Source organism: Tamandua tetradactyla, chromosome 12 (genome assembly GCF_023851605.1).
Source record: "Tamandua tetradactyla isolate mTamTet1 chromosome 12, mTamTet1.pri, whole genome shotgun sequence".
Lineage (NCBI taxonomy): Eukaryota > Metazoa > Chordata > Mammalia > Pilosa > Myrmecophagidae > Tamandua > Tamandua tetradactyla.
In genome coordinates, this window is record NC_135338.1 from 24,442,018 (window position 1) to 24,456,681 (window position 14,664).

The 14,664-nt window shown below is 35.8% G+C and overlaps 1 protein-coding gene across 25 annotated transcripts in view; it reads left to right on the forward strand.

The window, feature by feature from the left end:
* The window catches only part of GPHN (gephyrin), a 750,954-nt gene that overhangs the window by 592,963 nt on the left and 143,327 nt on the right, over positions 1-14,664 (forward strand). The gene's annotated exons all lie outside the window — the stretch shown is intronic.

A 14,664-nucleotide genomic window follows, 5' to 3' on the forward strand; every position in this document is an offset into this window, starting at 1 on the left:
TTTCAATATTCTTTTGGCTATCAGGGCACCTTGCAAATCCAAATGAAAGTGAGGATATTTTTTCCATTTTTGAAAAATAAGACCATTGGAATTTTGATAGAAATTGCATAGAACCTATAGATTCCCTTAGGTAATATTGCCATCTTAACAATGTTAAATATTCCAATTCATTTTCCCTTCTGTCTTATCATGAGATTCATTTTTATATTTTGGATATTTGTATATTTTCACAATGTGTAGTAGACTATGGCATATGTCAGGTAGCGATTACCCTTCCAGTCACAAAGTAATCTGTATTTTTCATCTCTGGAGGAATCTTGATCACACAAATATCTCTTGCATTTACTTGCCTCAAAAGGAAAACCGGTATATTGATGTCCAATGTGGGACTAGTACAGTGTGCTGCACAGCACACCAGGCATCCCTTGCCAGCTGCTGCCTCTGCCCACTGCCCCTATCAGGGCCTGGGCCATGCACACCAGGTGTTGCCTGAATCCCATAGGAGGCCACCCCAAGGCCAGCAGCCAAGGCTGGGACCCTGCTCTGATGTGAGCCTCACTCTCCAGAGGAGACCCCACCCCACCCTACTGTAAAGCCCTGAGCTGTAGCCAGGGTGAGGATTTTGAGGCAAGGGTCTAAAAGGGTCTTGGTGTCTAAATTGTTTTTGATACTCTCAATTTAAGAGCTAACGTGTCTTTCAAGAAGTCCCTGGAATGAGTATAGTTAGTTGCAACTTTTATCTTCCTGGATAAAAGTATTTGGATAAGTAAAATTATATTGATGAAGAAGTGAAATAGTAAGGTCATGTCTCAATTCTCACTATAATAATCAGCCTTCATTATGTAGGCAGAAATATCCCCAGATTGCAAAATCATATATCTGCACCCTAACTTTATGAGAAAGCATCCTCCTTCATTCACCTACGTGTAAAATTGTATGATAATTGCTGGAGATTCTTATTTGTGGTTCTTCTTTGAGAAAAATGTAAATTAAGTAGAATAGAAGTTTGGAGTTTTTAGTTCTATGAAGATAAAACTGACTTTCTCCTTTGAATGAGTTAAGAGATTTACTTCTTCACCTGCAAAAAACTGAAATAATGATTCACTAGTGTGGCTATCGAAGTAAGAGATTTCCCATGGCTTTATTTCTAGGATGACTCAACATTGCCATCTTTTTAATCAACTCTTCTTTGACACAATGTTTTGTCAGTTCTCAAAGACTAAAATGGCCTTTTAATTTTAAAATGATTTTGTCTTAAAGACATGTTTACTTGAAGATGTTACTATTTTATTGGAGATATTCATTATTTACTGAAATGGTTCGGTGGGATACAATGAAATGAATATCATTCATCAAAAATTCTTGCCAGAACTATTAAAGGAAAATGTTTAGATATAGTAGTTCAACTGCAGCTCTTAGTTTTCTGTGAGACTTTGCCCTTTCTACTTCATGTGTAGAAGATATTTCTTAGTCTTGATCTGGTCAATGGGACTTTTTGATTTCTTAAGTCCACTCCCAATAATCTTAACATTCCAGGCAAAGGTTTCAAAAATTAGATTTAATTTAAAATTTGGCTATAATGGAAAATTTTGTATTTTTAATCCTGCTTATCTCTGTATCTTATTACTCATATATTTTTATGAATGTCAGATATTCCATTTTTTCCAGCATCACTTTAATTTTAGTGATTTTAAATACCCTTAAGAACCCTAGCCACTACTGTACCACCCTTGGGTTTGATGAATATTTCCCATAATGATAGATTCAGTTCATTAAAATTCCTTACTAATGAAAACATTGCAGGTTCCAACCTTCGAGTTAAAGAAGCAACAAAACAATTTTAAATTAAACAAGATTTGTATTTTCTAAATTTTATGTGCTGCCAAAATTGAGATTTACAAAAAGGCAGAGGAAATGGTTGCCTTTTAGTATATTTTGAGGGATAATGAAAAACCTGCAAAATTCAAACATCTGCCATCATTAGCTCATACTTATAAAACAACACATTCTCTGGAGTCAAACTGCCTATGTCCCAGTCTTGGTTTCTATACTTAATTAGCTAGTTGTATGGTTTTGGGCAGTGTTTACTATCTCTGTGCCTGTTTTTTCATCTGTTGAATGAGGAAATAAGAGTATCTCCTCAGTTGTTGTATGAACTAAATAGTAGTGCTTGGGACATAGTAAATACTCAATAAATGTTAGCTGTTCTTATTATCACTAGTCATACTACTATTATTTTAATTTTTATTTTTCTTTAGAGTGAAAGCATTAACTCCAAAAAAAAAAACACTGCTTCAGTGAAAATCTGTTAACTGATTTGGATTACAGATTAAGCCTTTAAAATACCTCTGAGATAAATTTATCATATAATCTTGTGCCACCTGTGAGAGTTCAGTTTTAAGAAAATGGATTTATACGGGACTATTATTAGGGTATCAGAGGAAGGGGAAGCTGAAGCAAGGTGTGTGACCTAACAGATGCAGGGTTTGGTACCACTTTCAATTACTCCGTCCTTTTTAAATAATTATCTTCCTTGTATTGCTTTCTTCTTTTAAACTGTCTACTTTTTTCCAGCTTCTTAGAAAGCTGTTTTTCTTTGGGCCAGTCATTAAATATTGATGTTATTCAGAGTTCTCTCCTAGACCTTCCACACACTTTATACTCTGCATGAGCAAGGCCATCTACTCACAAGACTTTAGTGAACCAAATCTGTTACTCCAGCCCTTTTCCCTTTCTTAAACTTCAGACTTAAATTTTCAAGAGTCTGTAGATTTCTTCATGGTTTTCCACAGCTATCTCATACTCAGTGTGACCAAAACTAGGTGTATAATCTCAACTTGCTCTTCTTCCCATATCTCAAAGAGGGAATCACTATCCACTTAGTTTCTAAACCAGAAAGCCATGCTTTGTTTTTCATCCCTCTTCCTCACAATGTACATCTGTTCAAATCCTATGAATAGATTCTACCCTTAAATAGCTCTCTAATATGTTCACTTCTCTCCATCCTCAATGCCATTAACCTATTTCAAGTCACTGGTACCACTCAAAAGCAGTGGGATTTTTGCCTGATGCGTTCAAATGACCAATTCCTGAGATACCAGGGTTTCAAAAAAAGAAAGAATTTATTGCTAGAAGTGAAGCAGGCAATCAGATGGTCTATCAGCCTAAAAATTTGTCTCCCCAAACTGCAGTAATTTTGATAGTTTTATAGTATCAAAAGATGGGCAGGTTTTAGGATAATGAGCACTATGGCTCCAGATGATGTAATTAGATGTGATCTAATTATTGAGCATGCACAGACTGGTTGCATCCTTAGTCATAGAATACAGAATGTATGTAAGAAGGTGGTAGCCTTAATATGAAGGTGGGCATGATTTCTAGCATTATGATGAGGTATAAGTGACTTATAGGTTAAAGTTTCAGCTACTGCATGGGTCAGATGGGCCTATTTTGTAGACCCAGCTTCTCTTATCAACATAGCTTGGAATAGGAGTGGGTTAGTCCTGTCTAACTCAAGGCCCTTTGTTAATAGACATTAGGCTACCTCTCAGCCAACACAGCAAGCAAACTCACTGCCCTCCCCCTCTACGTGGGACATGACTCCCAGGGGTGTAAACTTCCCTGGCAGCGTGGGGCAGAAATCCTAGAATGAACTGGGGCTCAGCATCAAGGGATTGAGAAAACCATCTCAACTGAAAGGGGAAAGAGAGAAATGAAACAAAATAAAGTGTCAGTGGCTGAGAGTTTCAAATGGAGTCAAGAGGTTATCCTGGACATTATTTTTAGATAGATAACCCCTTTTTGGTTTAAGGTGTATTAGAGAGGCTAGAGGGAAGTGCCTGAAACTGAACTATGTTTCAGTAGCCATGTTTCTTAAAGATGATTGTATAATGATATAGCTTTCGCAAGTGACTGTGTGATTGTGAAAACCTTATTCTGGTGCTCCTTTTATCTACGGTATGGGCAGATGAGTAAAAAATATAGATCAAAAATAAATAAATAATAGGGGGAACAAATGTTAATATGAATTGGGTGGCGGGAAATACTAGTGTCAATGAGAGGGAAGGGTAAGGGATATGATATGTATGTGTTTTTTCTTTTTATTTCTTTTTCTGGAGTGATGTAAATGTTCTGAGAAATGATCATGGGGATGAATATACAACTATGTGATGACATTGTGAACCATTGATTGCACAACAAGTATGGAAGGTTCGTACGTTAACAATTCATATTGTATGTTGATTGATTTTATTAATAAAAATTTTTTGAAAAAGACATTTAGTGGTCATAAAGCTCTAAAATTGAAAAACCAGATTAAATGGTTACAAGTGAGGGTCAGTCACAAAGTTTTTATAATCACAAGGGCACTAGATAAAAGCATTGTCAGAGATCAAGGCAGCTTGATTAAAGTTCAGAGATTTTAGGTATTTCCCTCTGTCTACTCTAATATATCAGGCAGTAAAAAGGAATATCTATATAATGATTCAATAATTATAATCATCCCCTAAATCCTAATTTCTTGATTATACCACCATCATCTCTTTTTTTCCCCTGACTTTATAAATTATGAAATGCATCTTATATAAAGAAGAATGCACAAATAAATATATAGGATTTCAAGAGTAACAACAAAGTGAACACCTTGGTCTAGAAATCCAAAGGTATGAGTTAGAAGCAACTTCGGTTAAGCCACCACCATCTCTTTGCTGGAATTCTGCAATTACTTTCTAACTAGTTTCCTAGCATCCGATTTTGCTTTCTTTCACTGTGACCATTTTTTTAATCTTTCTAAAAGGCAAATTTGAATCTGTCACTCTTTAATTACTTTAAAACCCTTTAACAGCTCCATGTTGTTCTTGGATACAGTCCCAACTGCTTAAAATTTCTTGCAGTTACTTACCTCAACTCAATATTTCAACCATCTGAATCTCAATTTGCACATAACAGTTCTCTCTTTCCCAAAACACTATTCTCCCACATTTTCCCCTGTATAACTCCTCCTTATCCTAAAGGAGGATTTCCTTTATTTCCTTAAGGAGGCTTTCTATCACCTCCCAAATCTGAGCAAAATATCCCTCATATATTCTCTAGGGTCCTGTAGTTCTCCTACTTTACTGCAAGTCTATTTATAGTACAGTACTTTTCATTTCCACTGTCCCCTCCACTCCACTCTAAGTTTCTTGAAGTACCTCATCTTTCTTGTTCATTGGTACTTTCTTCAGACTCTAGCACAGTGACTGTCTCTCAATAAATGGATTGGCAGGGTAAATGAGTAAATGAATTAGAGGCAGAGTAGCCATGAAACAGCAGAATACCCAAAGTGAGAAACCACAGTTTGGAGCAGAAAAGGAAAACAAACATTAGCCAAAACACTAATCTCCTTTTTATCAATACTATTATTCTTAACTATTCTTTCTTTTCAAATTATCTGTGGTTTTCACTGTGGTCCCTATCCTTTTCCCTTTATTCATTCTCATTTCTGCCACCCAGATTTAGGACCTATTACTACTCTTCCCTGCAGTATATTATTATTAGACTTTTGTATTCTATCTTATGCCCTTCAATCTATCCTAGATAAACAGGCCTTCTAGTGAATTTTCTTGCCTCTGATTATCAAAAAACTCAATTTTTTTTCTTTTCTCTATGTTCCCCAAGAAATAGAATTTTGAAATAGTCCTTGGAGAAGTATGCTAATTTCTTGTAGCTATTATTTTTAGAAAATCTTTCCTAATTTTCTCCTGCTGCAATATAAATCCTTATCCCTCTTGATTGGGACTTATTGCATCAAACAATAGCTGCTTATCATCACTTGGGCAACCTTTGTTTACATAACTGAAGACAATTAGCAAATCACTTTCGTAATTTTTTTTCCTTTAACAATATCTTCTAATCAGGGATTTGCTAAATAGTTCAGGTAAGATAATTTGAAAGTTATTTGAGTTGAAGAAAGAGGTGAGATGTTTGGCTGTCGGGTTGAAAAATAGAAAAGTGAGATACCTTATTCCAAGGCCTTTGGTGCCTTATAATACCTCTTGACTGAGGAAGATGGCAAGCATGTGGGATTATTGTGGGAGGAGAATTCTGGGCTTCAGGAGATATTTCTCTAGGAGGATGAGAGCACCAGAGGAGGACTTTACCCAAGTGGACCTTTTTCCCCTGCCTTTAAACCTAAAGCTCTAGGGAGGGGAACATCCTAGCAAAGGCATTGAAGGAATTTTTACTCTACTTGGTGTTCAGGAGAATAGAAATATCCTCCTCCTTCTGAGTAAAAACAGGAAAATTATAACTATTGCTTCACATTTCTGAGTTTCCTCAGAGTGTGGCAAGAGTATAAGGAACTCAGGTGAGAAGGAGGCATCATTCACAGGTCATTTATGGTACCTTCCCTCAGATTTCATATCTGTATAGGGAGATAATATTGGTGATAAATTGACCTCAGAGCTCCCTATTGAAAATGCATTCCTTAAAGATGGATGCTATCATTTTATCATTGTCATTATTGTAGTCTCCACTAGAGCTGGTCACGGTGATGGTAAAGTATGGAGACTCTGGCATTGGGGATGAGGTAGTCTTAGAGCTTCTCTTTCCCATCTTTCTTAGGCCTAGGATCCCCACCCCAAACCTTATCAAAACTTGCTTTCTGCGGAGTCAGCTTCCAAGTTTGAAGAATTTCTGATACTTTCACTAGCAGTGGGGACAACCAAATCAATAGGCTGAGCCCCTGATCTTGGTGTTTGCCCCTATGAAACTTATTCCTGCAAAGGATAGGCTAAGCCTACTTAAAATTATGCCTTAGAGTCACCCCCAGAGAACCTCTTTTGTTGCTCATATGTGGCCTCTGTCTCTAAGCCAACACTGCAAATGAACCCACCATCCTCTTCCCCTACGTGGGCATGACTCCCAGTGGTATAAGTCTCCCTAGCAATGTGGGACAGAAATCCTAGGATGAGCTGGGTCCCAGCATAAAGGGATTGAGAAAAGCTTCTTGACCAAAATGGGGAAGAGAGAAATGAGAAAAAATCAAGTGTCAGTCACTGAGAGATTTCAAACAGAGTTGAGAGGTTATCCTGGAAGTTATTCTTACGCATTATATAGATATCCCTTTTCAGTTTAGGATGTATTTGAGTGGCTAAAGGGAAGTATCTGAAACTTAGAGCTGTGTTCAAGTAGCCTTGTTTCTTGAAGATGATTGTAGGGAGATATAACATTTAGAATGTGACTGTGTAGTTGTGAAAACCTTGTGTCTAATGCTCCTTTTATCCAGAGTATGTACAGATGAGTAAAACAATATAGATAAAAAATAAATAATAGGGGCCATAAAGGGTAAAATAAATTGGGTAGATGGAAATACTACTGGTCAATGAGAGGGAGGGGCAAGGAGTATGGTATGTATGAGTTTTTTTCTTTTTTCTTTTTATTTATTTTTCTGGAGTGATGCAAATGTTCTAAGAAATGATCATGGTGATGAATATACAACTATGTGATTATATTGTTTTTGTGAGCCATCGACGTACACATTCCATACACTTATGTGGAATGGTTGTATGTTAAGAATGTTTGTGTTTGCATGTTGTTTATCATTAAAAATATTTTTTAAAAACTTGCTTTCTGCAAAGACCTACTATCACTCATATATACTTTAAAAATATATAGACACTCTGTTACTCACTATTCTTCACTGCCTTTTTTGAAAACTTTTTCTCTTTTCTTTTTTAGATTTCTTGTTTACAAACACTCTATACATACCAAGCAAAAACTCTACATACTGTAGTAAACTCTGATTTACTTTCTAGATATCTCATATAAGGGACATCATATATTTGTCCTTATGTGCCTTCCATTTTTCTCTCATGTCAATGCTTTCATGGTTCATCCAATTTACAGCATGTGTCAGAACTTTATTCATTCTGTGCTAGTTTGAAAGTGATATGTACCCCAGAAAAGCCATGTCCTTTAATCTTGATTCAGTATTGTAGGGTGGAAAGCCTTTTTATTAGATCATCTCCACAAAGGTGTGGTGTGCCTAATTGTGGGTGTGGCCTTTTGGTTAGATGGAGACGTGACTCCACCCCATTCAAGATGATCTTGATTATTTACTAGAATCCTTTAAAAGAGGAAACATTTTGAAGAAACCTCAGATGCAGACACTTAAAGAACAGTTGCTTCAGAGCTGACAGAGACACGAATGTTTGGAGACGCTTAGAGTGCCAACAAAGAGAGCAGATGCCTAGACACGGGCAGAGCCAGCACACATCACAGTGGCCTTCCCATGAGATGCTAAGCAAGCCAGAACCCAGAGTTGTGTTCCAGGGGAGCTAAGTGAAAGCCCACAGACGCTTAGAGAGGAAACCACAGGAAACAGGCTGAAAGCAAAGGATCCCAGGATCAAGGGACCAGCACATACCAGCCATGTGCCTTCCCAGCTGACAAAGGTATTCCAGATGGCATCAACCTTAAGGTAACTTCTCGTTGGTGCCTTAATTTGGACATTTTCATGGCCTTAGAATGATAACTTATGACATAATAAATTCCCTTTATAAAAGCCATTCCATTTCTGGTATATTGCATTCTGGCAGCTTTAACACACCTAAACATTTATGACCAGACAAGATTCCATTGTGTTTATGTACGACATTCTGTCAATCCATCATTCATTTGTTGGGTTGTTTCCATCATCTGGATATTGTAAATAATGTTGCTATAAACACTGATATACAAGTATCTGTTCGAGTACCTGCTTTCAGTTCTCTTGCATATATAGTTAGTACAGAGATTGCCACATCATATGGTAATTCTATACTTAGCTTTATGAGGAACTGCCAAACTGTCTTCCACAGTGGCTGCACCATTTACATTCCCACCAGCAATGAATGACTGTTCCTACTTCTCCACTCCCCTCCAATACTTGTAATTTCTGCTTTTTAGTAGTAGCCATTCTAGGGTATGTGAAATGGTATCTCATTGTGTTTACTTGCATTTCCCTAATAGCTAGATGTTATGCATCTTTTCATGACTTTTTTGTCATTTGTATACCCTCTTTGGAGAATTGTCTATTTGAGTCTTTTGTCCATTTTTATTTGGGCTGTTTATATTTTAATTGTTAAGTTTTAGGATTTATTTACATATTCTGGATATTAAACCCCTATTGGATATGTAGTTTCCAAATATTTTTTCCCATTGAATAGGTTGTCTTTTCATTTTCGTGATAAAGTCCTTTGATGTACAATAGTTTTTAATTTTGATGAAGTCCCATTTATCCTTTTGTTGTTGTTGTTCTGTTGCTTGTGCTTTGGGTGTGAAGTCTGAGAAAACATTTCCTAGCACAAAATCGTGAAAATGCTTCCCTACATTTTCTTCTAGAAGATTTATACTACTGAGTCTTATATTTAGGTCTTTGATCCATTTTGAGTTAATTTTTGAATATAGTGTAAGATAGAGGTCCTCCTTCTTTCTTTTGTGTATGACTATCCTGTTCTCCCAGCACCCTTTGTTGAAAAAACTATTCTTTCCCAATTGAGTGAACTTGGTAGCCTTATCAAAAATCAGTTGGCCATAGATGTGAGGATCTGTTTCTGAACTCTCAATTCTGTTCCATTGGTCAATATATCTATCCTTGTGGCTGGTATCATGCTATGTTAACAACTGTAGCTTTATAATAAGCTTTAAAGTCAGGAAGTGTGACTCCTCCAGCTTCATTCTTCTTTTTCAAGATGTTTACAGCTATTTGAGTCCACTTACCCTTCCGGATAAATTTGATAATTGGCTTCTCCATTTCTTCAAAGTAGGCTGTTGGAATTTTGATTGAGATTGCATTTATTTTGAATAGTAATGACATCTTAATGATATTTAGTCTTCCAGTACATGAGTATGGAATGTCCTTCCATTTATTTAGTGTTTTTTAAATTTCTTTTTGTGATGTTTTTTAGTTTTCTGTGTATAAGTCCTTTATATTCTTGGTTAAATTTAGACCTAGATATTTCATTCTTTTAGTTGCTATTGTAAATGGAGCTTTTCTTTTTTTCTTGATTTCCTCTTCACCTTGCTCATTAGTAGCATATGGAAACACTACTGATTTTTGTGTTGATCACCGCTTTGCTGAATTCATTTTTTAGCCTTTATTAGCTCAAGGATTTGGGGGGACTTTCTATAAAGAGGATCATGTCATCTGCAAATACTGAAAAATTTACTTCTTCCTTTCTAAGTCAGATGCCATTTATTTACTTGTTTAGTTTAATTGCTCTGTGTAGACCATCCAGTACTATGTTGAATAACAGTACTATGTTTTTATCAAGAAAGGATGCTGAATTTTGTCAAATGTATTTTTTGCATCAATTGAGATAACCATGTGGATTTTTTTCCCTTCGTTTTGTTCAAGTGATGTATTACATTAATTGATTTTCTTATGTTGTACCACCCTTGCAAACCTGGGATAAATCCCACTTGATTGTGGTGTATAATTCTTTTAATGTGCTGTTGGATTTGATTTGGAAGTATTTTGTTAAGGGCTTTTACATCTGTATTCATAAGTGAAATTGGTTGTAATTTTCCTTTCTTATAGTTTCTTTATGTGGCTTGGGTATTAAGGTGATGTTAGCTTCATAGAATTAGATAGTGTTTCCTCCTCTTCAATTTTTTTTAAAGAGTTTGTGAAGAATTGATATTAATTCTTCTTGGAATGATTGGTTAAATTGTGAAGCCATCTAGTCCTGGGCTTTTTTTGTTGGAAGGTTTTTGATGACGATTCAACCTCTTTATTTGTAGCTATTCTGTTTAGATCTTCTATTTCTTCTAAAGTCAGTCTAGGTTATTTGTGTGTTTCTAAGAATTTACCTATTTCATCTAGGTTGTCTAATTTGTTGGTATACAGTTGCTCATAGTATCCTCTTTTGATCATTTTTATTTCTGTGGAGTCAGTATTAATGTCCCCCACTCATTTCTGATTCTATTTATTTACATCTTCTCTCTTTTTATCTTTCTCAGTTTAGCTAAGTGTTGGTCAAACTTACTGATATTTTCAAAGAACTAACTTTTGGTTTTGTTAATCCTCTCTTTTTTTTTTGCATGGTCAGGCAGTGGGAATCGAACCTGGGTCTCCAGGGTGGCAGGCGAGAACTCTGCCTGCTGAGCCACTGTGACCCTCCCAATCCTCTCTTTTTTTAATTCTTATTTTCATTTATATCCACTCTAATCTTTCTTTCTTCCTTTCTTCTTGCATTGGGTTTAGTTTCTGTTCTTTTTCTGATGACTCCAGATGTGTAGTTAGGTCTTTGATTTGAACTCTTTCTTTTTTTTTAATGTAAACATTTAGGGCTGTAAATTTCCCCCTTAGCTCTGCCTTTGCTACATCCACGAGTTTTAATATATTGTGTTCTCATTTTCATTTATTTTAAGGTAATCACTGATTTCCTTTGCAGTTTTTTCTTTGACCCCTGATTGTTTAAGAGTATGTTATTTAACTTCCATATATTTGTAGATTTTCCAGTTCTCTGCCTGTTATTGATTTCCAGCATTAATACATTATGGTCAGAAAGTATGCTTTGTATAATTTCAGTCATTTTGAATTTATTGCGACTTGTTTTGTGACCCATGCTGTGTTCTATCCTGGAGAATAATCCATGTGCACTTGAAAAGAATGTAACCCTGCTGTTTGGGGGTACAGTCTTTTATATATGTCTATTAGGTCTAGTTTATTTATATCATTCAAGTTCCCTGTTTCTTTATTGCTTTTCTGTCTAGATGTTCTGTCTTTAGGAAAAGTGGTGTATTGAAGTTTCTATCTGTTATTGTAGGGATATCCATTTCTTCCTTCAGTTTTGCAAGTGTTTACCTCATGTACTTTGGAACACCATGGTTAGGTGCATAATTACTTATGAATGTTATTTCTTCTTTGTGGATTGTCCCTTATATGAACATATATTATACTATTTGTCTCTTAAAACAGGTTTGGTCTAAAGTCTGTTTTATCTGATATTAGTATAGCTATTCCAGCTCTATTTTGGTTACTATTTGCAAGGAATGCCTTTTTCCATCCTTTAGACTCATGTCTTTGAGTGCACCATGGTTGGATCAAGCTTTTTTATCCATTCTGCCAACCTGTGTCTTCTGATTAAGGAGTTTAATCCATCAACATTCAGTATTACTACTGAATATAAGGCAGTACTTACTTCAGCCATTTGTCCTTTGGTTTTTATATGTCATATCTTTTTTTCTCTTTTTCTTTATTATAGCCTCCTTTTCTTTGTAGTTGATCTTTTGTAATGTATTTGGCTGATGCCTTTCTTATTTCTGTTTCTGTATATTTTTAAAATGTTTTCCTTGTGGTTACCCTAAGGTTTATATTGCGCAATGTATATCTGTAATCCATTGATTTAAAAATATACCAATTTAGCTTCAGTAGCTAAATCCTCTGTTCCCAAATCCCTCTTTTCCCCATTTATGTTGTTTTTGTCCCCTTTGCCTTATTTTCTGCGTGTCTATTATCAGGAAATAAGCCTTTTTCTTTTTCAATTCTATTCTGACTTTTGTAGGAACTAAAGAGTAGAGTTGTATATGGAGGATACAGTATTGATGGGTTTTGCATTCATGCTTTTAGTTACCCTTACTGAAGAACATTTCTTTACACTCCTCCAAGCCACTCTCCTGCATTTCCCTTTCAACCAGGTTTCTGCAGAACACCCTTTAGTAATTCTTGTAGGGTAGTCTTGTAAGGAACTTTCAAAGTCACCTTTAGTAATTCTTGTAGGGCAGTCTTGTAAGGAACTTTCAAAGTTTCTGTTTATCTGTGGATATTTTAAACTCTCCCTCATTTTTGAAGGACAGTTTTTTTTTTTGTCTTTATTTTAGTATTCGTGTGCTCATACCCTGGATAAAGGGAGTGCCAGTCATAAAATTTTCACAATCACATGGTCACACAATAAAGCTATATAGTTATACAATCATCACCAAGAATCAAGGCTACTGGATTTAAGTTCAGCAGTTTCAGATATTTCCTTCTAGCTATTCTAATACACTAGAAACTAAAAAAGGTATATATATAAATATACACACGCTCATACACACACCCAAGAATAACTTCCAGAATGACCTCTTGACTCTATTTGAAATCTCTTAGCCACTGAAACTTTATTTTGTTTCATTTCTTGCTCTCCTTTTGTTCAAGAAAACTTTCTCAAACCCGCAATGTCAGGGCCAGGTTCATCCTTGGGCGTCATGTCTTACCTTGCCAAAGAGACTTACTTCCCTGGGAGTTATGTCTCACATAGTGGGGTTGGGGGAGGGTAGTGAGTTTGTTTACAAAAATGGCTTAGAGAGCAAGAGGCCATACCTGAGCAACAAAAGGGATTCTCTGGAGGTAACTTTCAGGCATAACTATAAGTAGGGTTTAGCTTCTCCTTTGCAGGAATAAGTTTCATAAGGTCCAGCTCTGAGATCAAGGGCTTAGCTTATTAAACTGGAAGTCCCTAATGCTTGAGAGAATATCAGGAATTCCCCAGATGGGGAAGTTTAGTATTTCCACATTTCCCCCAGTCCCTCAGTGGGGCTTTGCAAATACTTTTTTATTTTCTGCCCAAAATACTTCGGGATGTATCAGGTTATTACATTAACCTGTACAGAATAACAAGATCTCATTCCCTATCCTACATTCCATGGAATTATGTTGTTTAAAAAACTGACCATATGGGTTAAGTTAGATAGGGTGCTACAGAAAATATAAATTTTGTACCAAATAAACATTTCTTCCTTTGGTCTTACACAGGAGTTGAAGTTTTAAAAATACAATCAATATCATCCTTTACCCTGTATTCTGATTTACCTTAGTGCTAATCAAGTACATTTCATTCATACCTCTAATTGAAGTACGATCTCTTTTTTTAGCTTCTTTAACAGTTGCTATATATAGTAATACTGACTTTCAGAGCTGCTGAACTCTAACTCTGAGTCTTGGATATCTCACAGATACCCTAAGTTCCAGGAAACCACTTGATTGTATACAAAGTGCTCAGCATTTCAAAATTTAGAAATAACGGTTAATACTGTAACTGCTGTAAGAACTTACAATCTAGAAACCTTTTCAATAAGCCTTATTGAGCATTCTATACTCCTTAGTCATCAATTGCCCAATCTGTGCCTATGTTCTATCCCCTGATAAGCCATGCTCTCATATTCAATTCTCAGAGTTTGCTCATTATAGTTGGTCCATTTTATTGAGGCCTTAGAATATTTTTCCATTTGTTTCTGGCTTATTTCACTCAACATAATGTCCTCAGGGTTCATTCACCTAGCTGTATGCCTCACTGAAGGAAAGTTTTGCCAGATAGAGATATTTTGGCTGACAGTTTTTCTCTTTCAGTTCCTTAAATATATTATCCACTGCCCTTTTGCCTCCATGGTTTCTGATGAGAAATCAGCATTTAGTCTTATTGAGGATTCCTTGTATGCGACAAATCACTTTTCTTTTGCTACTTTCAGGATTCATGCTTTATCTTTGGCATTTTATGTTTTTAGTAGTTTGTGTCTCAGAATAGGTCTTTTAGGATTTATTCTGTTCGCATATATTGTGCTTCTTGAACAAATACATTTCTGTCTTCCATAGAGTTGGGAAATTTTCAGCCATTATTTTCTCAAATATTCTTTCTATCCCTTTTCCCTGCTCTTCTCCTTCTG